Raw genomic sequence first — 12739 nt, 5'->3', positions numbered from 1 at the left:
GGTGGCTGATTCGAGATTACCCAGAAAGCCCACAGTTAAGACAGAAGGAGAATGGAGCGAGAAGGTCTGGGAATCAGGAAATTATGAAATCAGGCCCAAAGACAGAACATCACTGGCCCACACTAGGTTAATTAGCAGTTGGAGATCATAGCTCAGCAGCACATGTTCCTACAGGCTAGCTGATCAGTAGTCTGGCACTCCTCTAACAGGAGATTTGACCCAAGTTGGTACTAGGTTGATTAGATAAGGCTGAGAAGAAATACTTTCCGATCGCTTTCAGGAAAGAAACTCCACTTCTCTGAGTGATGTAGTAAGAAAGCATTCGGGCACCTGTGGCTGCTGGCCACTGTTTGGAATCCCGAGAAAGCCCTTCTGGGCTTCTAACTACATAAAGTAATAACTGCCAAGGCAGGAGAAATGGCTCCGTGGGTAAAGTGCTTGGCTCATAGGCATGAGGATCTGGGTTCAGACCTCCGGCATTCATGGAAAGGTTCCCTCGCAGCACCTGGCTGTTACTCTGGGATAGGAGTGTGGAAGGCAAACAGTGCGACCCTGGGGTCTTGCTGACCAGGCATTCCGGCCAAGTGGCGAGTTCTAGGTTCAGTAAAGAACCCTGTCTAAAAAATAAAGCAACAGAGGAAACACTGCTTGCTGCCTCTACGTGTCCTCCATCCCACATAACCAATTCATTTCCTTAGTGACTAGGTCAGCTTGATTGGCTGACTGGTGGCTCTAAATTTTATAAGAATCCGTCACACTCATTTTTTTTTGTTTGTTTGTTTGTTTCTGGGGAGTCTCATTTTGTTTACGTCAGTTCCTATCAACAATTGTCAATATTTCAATATTTTTACTATTCTTATAGGGTTTTGTTTGTTTTGTTTTCCTTTTCTCTTTGTTTTGTGACAGGGTCTTTTTCTAAGAGCCCAGATCTTAAACTCACTATGTAGCAAAGACTGGCCTGAAATGCAGGTAGTAATTCTCCTGCTTCAGACTTCCAAATGCTGGGACTGTAAGTACAGGTATAACTGACCACCCCCAGCTTAAGAACTCTGACAATGCTTGTCTTTACAAGATAGTTGCTTGTGTTTTTCTCTTTCCTCTTATTCAGTAGAGGAAAGAGTAGTGATAGTCTAACAAAATCTACCTTAGTGACCTATGATAATGTTGCTGCTGCTATTCGCTAAAGTCTCTTCTCTTCTCTTCTCTCTCTCTCTCTCTCTCTCTCTCTCTCTCTCTCTCTCTCTCTCTGTGTGTGTGTGTGTGTGTGTGTGTGTGTGTGTGTGTTTATAGGGCCTACAAGCTAAACATTAAGAATACTAAGTTTAAAAGAAGAGTGAATGGAGGTCAATCACAAAGCCACATAAATAGATCTGAGCTGCTGGGAGATGGCTCATACATAGGAAGGTACACAGTATATGAGAATTTTAATAGAATAATTAAAAAGTTTAATTAGACTTAACCAGGAAATTCAAAGGAAGCTAGCTGAGAAAGAAGTGCCCAGACTCTGAATGATAAAAAGGAGGTGGGTAGTTAGGAAAGCCTGTAAGCAGGATGTGAGACTCAGAAGAGCAAAGGCCCTGCTAAGAGGCAGACCCAGGAAGCATGAAGGCCTTTGGAGAGCTTAAATTCAGATCCTAGAGATGGGGAATTGATATAAAGTGAACCTGGAAAGGTCTGCTGGGGATGCTGATGACAGAGGTAGGGTAAGTGCACAGATTCCTGAAGTCTACAGGAAACCTTTCAACACACTGCAGTGTCAGCCACATTTCCTTCACCTTCAACAACCAAGCCAACCCAAGTATTACGGATTTTCTTTCTTTTTTTTTTTTTTTCTTTAGTTCAATTTATCCACCATCCCTCCCAGTTTTATCAATGCCCTCTGGTTTATTTTATTAATATTATCTCCTCTTATCATATAGCCTCCGTGATGATACTTTTACCCACTCCAGTTCATACCTACATATTTATGAGAATACAGACCCAACATTGATAGTATCCAATGACCTAGAATGAGGGGTTTCCTAGATGATATTGTACAGCACGTGAGATATTTGCTACAAGAGTAGGTCCTAGTTACTTTTGACACATATGCACAGAATAAGTAGCTATGTGGCTAGGTTGATTTGATTAAGTATAATAATCTCATGGCTAATATGTATATCAAAACATACCATACAACTTAAATATATATGCAATTTTTTTTAATTCAAGAAGATAATTTGTGTTGCTAAGAGAAAGGAATTACTGAAAGTATCCTTTGGGGTTTTGTTAGTGTTTGCTTTTGTTTGTTTTTAAGAGGAAAGCCTGTGGATGGAGTATTTTGAGTTCAACCTTGAGCCCATTGAGTTTGGTATGGCCTAGAGAAGAAAGAGAGTGGGAGACCAGTCTGCTGGCTGACTTTAAAAGAGCCAGTTCTCTTGGCTGCTATGTCCAGAGAGACAGCCATGCGCAGAACAAATCCCAGTCATCACTGGCAATACATTCTCTTGTCTTTTGACATCTGGTTAGGGTCCGCTAGTGGGAGACAGAGAAGAAAGAAGGAAAGAGTGAAGCAGGAGTATCGGCCCTGTGTTCTTACCAGACTGCATTTTTTAAATGAATTAATTAATTTTTTATTAGATATTTTCTTTAATTACAATTCAAATGTTATATCCCCTTTCCTGGTTTTCCCTCCAAAAATCTCCTATCCCCTCCCCCCCCACCCCTCTCCCTGCTCCCCAACCCTCCCACTCCCATTCCTGGTCCTGGCATTCCCCTATACTGGGGCATAGATCCTTCACAGGACCAAGGGCCTCTCCTCCCATTGATAACCGACTAGGCCATCCTCTGCTACATATATAGTTAGACCTACAAGTTCCACCGTGTGTTTTCTTTGATTGGTGGTTTAGTTCCAAGAAGCTCTGGGGGTTACTGGTTAGTCATATTTTTTTTCCTTCTATGGGGCTTCAAACCCCTTCAGCTCCTTGGGTCCTTTCTCTAGGTCCTTCATTGGGGACCTTGTGCTCTGTCCAATGGATGATTATGAGCATCCACTGCTGTATCTGCCAGGCACTGGCAGAGCCTCTCAGGAGACAGCTATATCAGGCTCCTGTCTGCAAGCTCTTGTTGGCATCTGCCATAGTACCAGACTGCCTTCTTTCCTGCCCATCCTCTCTTGTTCCCTTTCTCCAGCTCCTCTTCGACACACTTTCTTTTTCACAGGTCATCCTCCTAATCTCCCCTTCCTCATCACCACAGTCCTCTCCCCCTCAATAATTTTTACCTCCAAGCTCTTTCATGATTAAGACGGTGATTGTCTCCTGACATACCATATACTGTCATCATTTGATGCTTTGTAAATGATCTCAACTAAAATATGTAGAACATGCCACTGTTTTCCTGCCTGGAGCCTGACTAATACTGATGTTTTAGAACTAGCTGAGTTGGGGTTAAGTCAGTGAATTACCTGGATAGAGGTAGTAATTGGAGCTCTGCACAGGTGAGAGGATATGTCAGGAGACAATGTCATGAAGGCCTGAGGCCTGAGGGACTCAAACATATGGGTCTTCCGCAGAGGCTGATCCTGCAAAGGTACTAGGGAAGGAATAGCCCAGGTGTAGAGGGAAATCAATACATAGTGGAGGCAGAAAGAAGCAAAGGGTGAACAGTCAAGAGTCATTAGTAAGTCACGCCATTCTAAATCTAGTACATATTTCTTGCACTCCTTCCCATTTATACTGCTTTCTTCCTTTACATTTCTTTAACTTATGCTGAACTTATTTTGGAATACTTAAGGTAAAAGGACACTTGCCTTTAAATGACCATCATTACAATGTCATGTAGAAAATGATGCATCAAATTTTTCACGGTATTCATTTCACCACATGCTTCTAAAGTACAACAATCCTATCAGCTCTGGAATCCATGAACCACAATAGCGTGGCCACGGTAACCATCGGGGTATAGTAGTGGCACAGATATCTTGGTAGTAACCAGCAGCTCACTAACTGGACTTAAGGCTCCTACACAGGAGGGAACTCATATCTGGTACTAGAAACACAGCCAACTAACCACCCAAAGCTAGTGATCATTAAGGAAAACCTACAACCACCATTTTACTAAACTTGCATCATTTCTTTACTATATTCTAAACATTTGTCTTTATGCCTAGGTAAGTGTAGTTCCCACCATTAAGCAAGGAAACTTCTCTTTGCAACAGACAGAGAGTTTCACAGAAATCCAAAACCAATACAAAACACAGAGTTGTAGAGCCTGGTCCCAGTGGGTGTGTCTCCAAAACAATTCCCACACCTAAAGCTTGGTGGAAGAGAGAGCAGAAAGACTGCAGAAGCCAGGGGACCAGGGAGTGAGAGTGTGTCTTCCAGTAATGTCAGAAGCTTAAGTATCCCCCAACGACTTCCTGAACATTAGCTAAACAAAGACAGCAACAATAGACTGCAAAAGTGGACAAGGGAAAGCCCAGGAAGTCTCATAGGCAAAGAACTATAGGCAACTAAGGAATGCTGAGAGTGGGGCAAAGAGCTTTCCCAGGGAAGAACACGCTGTTTATTTCATACCCGATGGTGAGCCCTGAAAACACACATACAAGTAGCATTATACTGACTGAACAGGCTATATTGAGGAATATACATACATACATACATACATACATACATACAACTAATGAACAAAGAAGCCATGAATTTGGAAAAGAGCAGAAGAGGTATATGGGAGAGTGTGTAACAAGGTAAGCAGAGGGGGAAATGCTATAGTATGATCTCAAAAACCATAAGGAAACTTAGGGAATACAACGAGATGTGAAGTTTTCTTTGATGCCGAGGAGCTTCCTCCTTGAGTTGCGATAGAAAATGCTTACTGCTTTGTCATGTATCTTAATATCTGTTAGAACAAATCTAACCTTGTAATTCCTTAGTTTTCAAAAATATATCATTAATAGTCTCATTTATTATTTCCAGATAGACTTTAGAAACATTTTATCAATTTAAAAAAAAATAAACTGGAGTTTAGCTTAGAATTATTAAATTATGTTGAAAAGAATTTAACTTTATTAAACGTAAGTCTTTTTAACCAGAAACTTATTACACACTGGTATTCATAAACACACACACACACACTCCACTTAACTGTTAAATCTTATTTTTTTATCTGCTTAAAGAAGACAGTGGTTTTTTTTTCAAGTAATATACTAGTGTTTAGTAAAAGTCATGTCTGTATATTTTATAGTTATATTTATTCTAACTTTTCTTATTCTTAGTTATTTTTTTCTCCAACTTGTTTTCTGGTATATGAGGAGCACATATCCATGGTATAAAAATAGAAGAGATAAAGAATAAAAACATATAGACCACACTCTGAGTTCAATATCATTAAATTTTCAGTGCTCCTATTAAACAGTTATAGCCTTACATGAATCTATCTTCCTTCACAGAGATGTCAGATGGGATGCTGCATTGCTCTACAATTGGTTCCTTTCACCTTCCCTGGGAGACCTATCTTCTCACATCAGTACATGCATATCTGTATATCACATTTCATTGCTGAATGGATTCTTTTTATAGAGCTGTAGCTTAATCTATTTGACCAGTCTCGGGACCTTTGCCATTTCTGACTTTCTAACATAAAAAATGCTGTGATCTTATTTTATTAAATATTGATTATAGGAGCTGGGGCATAGCCCTATGGTGAGGCAGTGCTTATATAGAGAGAAATGCATTTTCAAAATATTGACCTTTTAAATTACATTTTTTAGGAATTGTAACATATATTTTTCTTCACTGTCTTCATGATATATCTCACCATCCCACAATGATCCAGTGGTTTTTGCAGTTCTTATAGAGGATGTATACATTGTGTGCTGTCTGCTTTTCTCACATCTTACTGAAGCTGGTGAGTGACATTCAGACACTGTCATTTCTGTTTGGTGCCACTTGCAGTGTTTCTGGCTCCTTAACTATGGGCTCATATTTCTATGGGAACTCTTTGAAGCTTATGCTGGAGGACTCATTTAAAGAGGATTTGCATTTGTTCCTGCCAGATGCCAATGGGTACTACAGAGGGAAGGCCACTCTAAACTGCATTCTCAGCTGGACATTTTTTTCAGACCACCCAGAGAGTGAGATTTAGGAAACAAAACACACGTAAGTGCTGGCTTGAACTTAGAGACTCCCGGGGAAGTCGTTCTCCTGTTTTTCCCAGTGCCAATTCTTGAGTTTTTCTTGTTGGTTACTGTGGGGGACAATTTTTTTGTTTTTTGTTCAGTGTATTCTTTTGAGTGTTACAGAGATCTTCTCTATTTTCACCCCTCTCCCCATGTGCGTGCGTGTGCGCGTGTGCGTGTGTGTGTGTGTGTGTGTGTGTGCATGTGCGTGTGCATATACAAATGTGTACCTGTGTGAATATGCATGTGACAGACAGAGGACAACCTCAGATGTCATTCCTCAGGTGTCATCCACCTATTTAAAGATAGGGTCCCTCCCTACCCTGGAGCCAGCCTAGCTGGCTAGCCAGGGAATCCCAGGGATCTACCTATTTTGACCTCGAATTATTTAGAATAACAAATTGTGTCATTAAGCCCAGAATTCTTTTTAAAACAGGAGTTCTGGAGACTGAACTCAGGTCCTCTGTTGACTGAACCAACGCCCACCCTAGGATGTTATTTCAGACTACCTTCTTTGGCCTGGCTCTGAGCTTTATGATCTGTGTCTCTCTGGTGGTTATGAAAACTGGAACTCCAAACCACCTAGATCTGGTGGAAGTACTCAGTGCAAAAGACCATTAGTGACTTCATCGTCCCCCTCGAACACTGACTTAATTCATTTTGACTTGGCTTTGTTGCTTAGTCGGTGGATACATTTAAAATTGTGTTTTGATGGGGCTTGTGACAATGTTCATAGGTAAAGATTTTGCCAAGTATTTTTGAGACCCTAATTTCTAGTCACACTATGAAATATTCAAATAAATAAGTGCATGTGTGAAATATTTTCAATATTTATAATTTGAAATTATTTTCGATGGAAGGGTTGGTAAAAGAATCACGCTTTTCACTGCAATTTCATCCATTCAACTTCAGCTATATACTCCCACATCATACCCTAAAAGTTTTAATTTCCAATACCCATTTTAACTCCTACCCTCAATTTCAAATGTCTCCTCCATAACTGTCATTTCCTGTCCTGAACAGTTCCTATTTAGCAAATTGTCAGCCAGTTGAGACTTCCCTTCCCATTACTCCAATTGTTTACAGTCCACCTTTTAAAATCTATACAGGGTCATCTAGTGGCAAAATATCCAATATAAATTGTGTCTTTTGAAGCTGTTCCATGCAATAAGACTGACTTTGCAGTCCAGCATCTTCCTCACACTTGATGCACACCTGTATCACACCTGATACACACCTGGGTCACACCCAATGCATACCGTCCGTCTTTCCTCTTCTAATATCTAATCTGAGAACAATTATTGCTTGAATTAAAATCGCTCTCTCTCTCTCTCTCTCTAATCTGTACACAGATCTGGAAGGAAATAATCACCCAAACTGACTTGTTTCCTCCTAAACTCATGTGGCTTCAGTATGACAACAGTTCTACTGTTCCTCTCCAACTACTGGTGTGTCCTTCAAAGCAAGATATTCCTACCTTTCTGTAAATCACCAGCCTTTACTGACCTTCTTCTGCCCTAACTGATTGATTCCCTTCCTATTTCATTAAGAAAATGGAACTTAATATTGGAGACCTTCCTCATGTGTTCTCCTCATAGCCATGGACCTGGGAGATTTGTAATCTCATTTCTTTTATGACTTGTGAACTTGGTATGGCTCCCATACCATTTTCCCACACCTATCATTATAACCTATGCTCTACCAGCAAGTTCCTCTGCTCTGAATCTATGCACTTGCTGTCAGATTTCTTAACACATGACAAGTGATTCTGCTTCTGGGAGAGGGAATAGAAATGATTTCCCTTTGCCATTTCAACTATGAGAAATGGGAACTTCTGGAAATTTCAGATAAGAAAATAGACAGGTAGAAAGAAGACAGGCCAGTTAGGAATACTGTGGGAAACCCAGTGGCTAAATCCTTTGGCTTTTTGTTCATTTGTGTATATGCCCTAGAAGCTGATCAGAACATATTGGCAAATTGCAGGTAAAAGGCAAATTCAAATGGCCATAACAAAGCCTGTTCTGCCTTGCCAAAGAACAGGCTAGTGAAACAGAAAGTCAGTAAACAATCAAGACTCCACTTTGGTGAAAACTACAGAGAAAAAAAAAAAATGTGGCCTCTCTTCCATTCACACCAGCCAAAATCACATTGGGAAGGCTTCCACCATGCTGTAACACATTCAAATATGCTTGCTAAGAAGGTATGAGAGAATGCTTTGTAGATTTCCTATAGGGCAGTAAAGACCCATTCTGCTCTTCAATATGGGAGGAGACAACTTGGGGAACCTGACCTTCGTACAGAATCTGGAAATAACAGTCCTCCTCCTTCCCTTTTGGGGCGCCATCAAAGAAGGCCTTGTGTTTTCACTATGGCCCAGGAGTCATGAGGCCATCTTTGTCTTTGTATGGCAAAAAGAAGTTTCTAGGAAAGAGGATGAGCTTTGTATTTCTGATCCAGTGCCAAAGCGAGGAGCACTGCTTGGGGTCTAGGCCCATGTTCTCACTTAACTCAGTCCTTTTTCTGGGTCAATCTCTTCCTTCATTAAAGAAGAAAGATCAGAACAGTATTCACCTACAGATTGTTGGCTACTAACTGTTGATACCTATAAAGCCATAAGCCAGTGCCAGACACTTAAATACCAATCTTTTGCTGCTGCTGTCATATCTCACTTTTTGATATGTGCCTTAGATGTAGCATTAGGCATATCCCATGACTTTGGACTTGTAGTGTTTTCATTATTTTTATTTTCTACAAATTTATAATTGTAACCACATATTGTAATTCTATACCCAAGAGTGTGAACATGAGTATTTTTAAGTTGCCAAGTGAATAGGAAATTTATGTTTAAATGTTTGTTCCCAATTTGTAGCTTTATTCTGTGGTCAGAGAATATGTCTTTTTCTTTGTGCTATAAAAGGTTTTATTGACTTGTTCTTTATAGTCTAGTACACAAACTATTTCTCTTTTAAGTTTCTTCATTTAAAATAATTTATCTTTTTTCTTCATTGTGAAGTCCATTATGCTTGGGATTTAGTCTGTAAACATGATTTTCAATAGGCCAATCTAGACAGTTAAGTGAAATAAGAGCTTCAATCATGTGGAGTTAAATGTTTTGTTCCTCTTCAATCTGTAGTAAGTATAGCCTGTGAAGTTGCTGACAGGGAGGGCCGTGGAGCAGGCATCTCAGCTTTCAGGGATGTTGGGCCATTCCCACTGCCTCTCCTCTCCTTTACCTTTATTCTAATTCAGCTGAGTGTAATTTTAGAATGGGAACATATGGTAACACTGTCCCAAACGCTCTTCTAGGACCTTTCTAGTTCTATCAAGAGGCAAAGTCTAGAACTGCATCCCATAACCCCAGTACTCGGAATGCTGAGGCAAGAGGATTATAAATTTGAGGGAAACTTTAGCTACATAATGTGAGACCCTATCTTCCTAAACAGTGAAGTCTACTACTACCCTTTCCCTTGAACTTGGATCTTTATAACTACAATAAACAAATGGGTATAAGAAAACGTGACTCCCATTGACTTATAAGTTGCAAAGTGCCTTCTATTTGCTTCTCTGTCTTGTGGTGATCATTCTTAGAAGCCAGTCACCATATTGTGAGGAAACTCTACAAGGAAAGGCTAATGGGGTATGTTTGGGATCCCAGTTGACATCCAAACTATGGGGAATAATATTCCAAAATGTCGGCAGTACAGGATAGGATCATTTTTTATGGGCTCGTCATGGTATAAATAAGTTAGAAAGCTAGTTAAGGATCCAGTGTTAGCTCAGAGTATTGTAATGACTATCATTTTTATTCCTGATTTTTTTTTGAGGCATGTCTTTCATAGACCAGGCTGGCCTTAAATGGGCTGTATACAAAAGATGGACTTGAACTTATAATCCTCTTGCTCTCATCTCTTGAGTGCAAAGATTATAGCTATATCCTATTTTTCTCAGTTTGTATAACACTGAGATTTGAACTCACCACCCTGTCATGCCAGGCAAGCATTCATCAGCTATACATCCCAGCCACAATTGTTGACCTTTATATGACCTATTTGGGAAATTCTTCAGTTACCAGGTGAGATGTTGTCAAATACATTCACTAGGTATTATTGCCTCTGTCTACAAATTCAGCAGCTTAAGAATTTTGTGTGCATTTTAGAAGCCTAAATCTGTTGTATGAGAAGCCAGGCCAGCTTTTCAAAGTCACACCTCCTCTCTGAAAGCTGCAGCGATCCCAGGAATGATCTATTATTCCATGCACCACATTCCAAATGAAGCTAAAGTAAGTGTTTACTGCACGGTTTCCAACATCCAATCCGCCCAGATCCCTAGAGTGGATTGACTTGGGACAGCTGCCTGAGGTCAATATCCAGAGGACCCGGCCCTGCTGCCAGCTTTGTTAGTGACTCAAAGGGCACAGCTGGGGCCTGTAAGAGGCTTGTGGGACCCTTGATGACAAGCACTTTCAACCTGAGTCCCCTTCTTGAACTTCCCAAAATGGCTGTTTTCTCCTCCTGTTATAACAGCCCTGAGCACAGGGAAGCTACACGGTTGCTGCTCTGCTATAAACTGGATGCCCCTCAAGTCTCCTGTTACATGTCCCCATCTGCTTATGACAGTTGGACTTTATGATTAGAATGATGTGATTTTATTAAATATTGTACAAATAGATGAAATATGACAAGAGATGTTTCCATGCAAGTCATTTGAAGACTTGGCCAAGTATCTTGTCTGAAAGAGATCTCCTGCCTCTTGTCCCAGGCAAGTCTCTGGCCCAGTGTCTAGTTCTTTCCTGTCCTTTCCTTAAGCAGTATGTATCAGACACCTGTCACGTGTAAGGCACAGTTCTCATTACAAACTGTGGAGGAGTCACATTGTCAGAAACAGAGGCACAGTATCAGCAAAGGACAGCAGCTATTTGTCTTAATTGCTGATAAACTGGAAAACTGACATGAGAAGACACCTATGGCCCTTCTGCCTAAGGAAATATTTCTCATCGTTTGGGTTGTATATTCACGCGTGTGTATGTATGTTTGAATGCATGCATGCATGTATGTGTATTATTTGGTTTCCTGAGAAAATTAAATGGGCTAGTCCACGTAACATTTCAGCTTTATCTAGGGGCTGGCAAACCTTCTCTAGAAGGATCCAGACAGAAAACATTATTGTTCAGTGAGTCAAAGGTTTCTCACAACTACTAAATTATGCTGTTGTACCATGAAATCAATTGAAAGTAATGCATAGAAGAGTTTATTTGCAAAGCTAAGCAGGAGTTCCAATTTGCTAGCTCCTAAGAGCTATCAAAATCCCTTACTGGTCCCCCTATTTCTAATTAAAGTTGTACAAATAGCTTCCCACTAAGTATAACAACAAGAACAGCAACAACAACAACCCACACAATTGCAAAAATCCTTGCACTCCCTATCTTTTTGCCCTCCCTTTGCACTTACTTCCAGAGCTAGACAGTTTGACCTCCTTGCTCTCAACCTACTAAAATGGCTCTTTTCAAGGTCACCCACAATCTCCATGTTGCTACTTCCCTGAGAGACTTCAGTCCCTCTTTCTTAATCTCTCCGCAACTTTCAACATAGCCAGCTACTCCCTCCTCCTTCTGGAACGCTCTCCACTCTTAGCTCCTGTGAGCTCTCATGACTGCTTTTCCCCAAACAGCTACTCCCCACTTGCCTGTCACGTGTTTCTACTCTTTGCAGACACTGAATGTTGGCAGGACTCAGGGCGCAGCCTGGGTTCTGTTTGCTCCTCTCCCTACTGTTCCCCTGGGAGACCTCATCTGCTCTGTCACTTTAAATGGCATCTTTATGTTCCCAAGTTTATTTCTTCAGCTCTGTTCTTTCCTCCAGTTCTTTACTTCTATAGCAAATGCCACTTGTATGCCAAGTCTCTGAATGTCTTAAACACAAAATGGTAAGGAAATATTAGCGAATACATAAATTAGTTTACCTCATTGCCCCAACAGAAACCAGAGCCTAGTCCCTAAGTTCCCATTTGCTTCTGCTTCCATTGCTAAGATCCAAGCTTTCTCTTTCCTGTTTATCTCCTCAGCTTTTCCCAGGATAGCTGCATTTTTTTCCCCCCAAAGGAAAATATTGAAATACTTCTAACACTGGTTATAAAGAGCAGCTGGCCCAAGTCCCTGTCACGCTTGCTCCACCCCTGGAGATAGCCTGGCCCTGCAGAGGGCTGCAGATTCTGCTCTGGTGCCCAGGCCAACAACCATTCTAATGGGTCAGTGCTCAAGCCAAAAGGGTTGTTAAATACTTGACCATACTTCCCCCTTGCCTAACGCTGCTGCTGCCCAGAGATTCCGGCACTCACAGGTCAACTCTCACCCAGACGAGTGGAAAGGCCATCTAACTGGTCTCCCTATCTATCTCTTGCCGTGTTCATCTCCGTGCTGTGCATAGCAGCCAGGAAGGCTTGTCTGAAACTATAAGCTGACTTTATCTCTCCAGTGCGTGGAACCTTTAAACATGGATAAGCCCAAGGAAAAAAAAAAAAAAACCCTGCTTCCTGATAAGCCTCAGACCTTCAGGATCTGATCCTGTTCATTCCTCTGCTCTCATC

Source organism: Mus pahari, chromosome 2 (assembly GCF_900095145.1).
Source record: "Mus pahari chromosome 2, PAHARI_EIJ_v1.1, whole genome shotgun sequence".
NCBI lineage: Eukaryota > Metazoa > Chordata > Mammalia > Rodentia > Muridae > Mus > Mus pahari.
The sequence above is the reverse complement of the archived record's forward strand: the minus strand, read 5'-3'. Positions refer to the sequence as shown.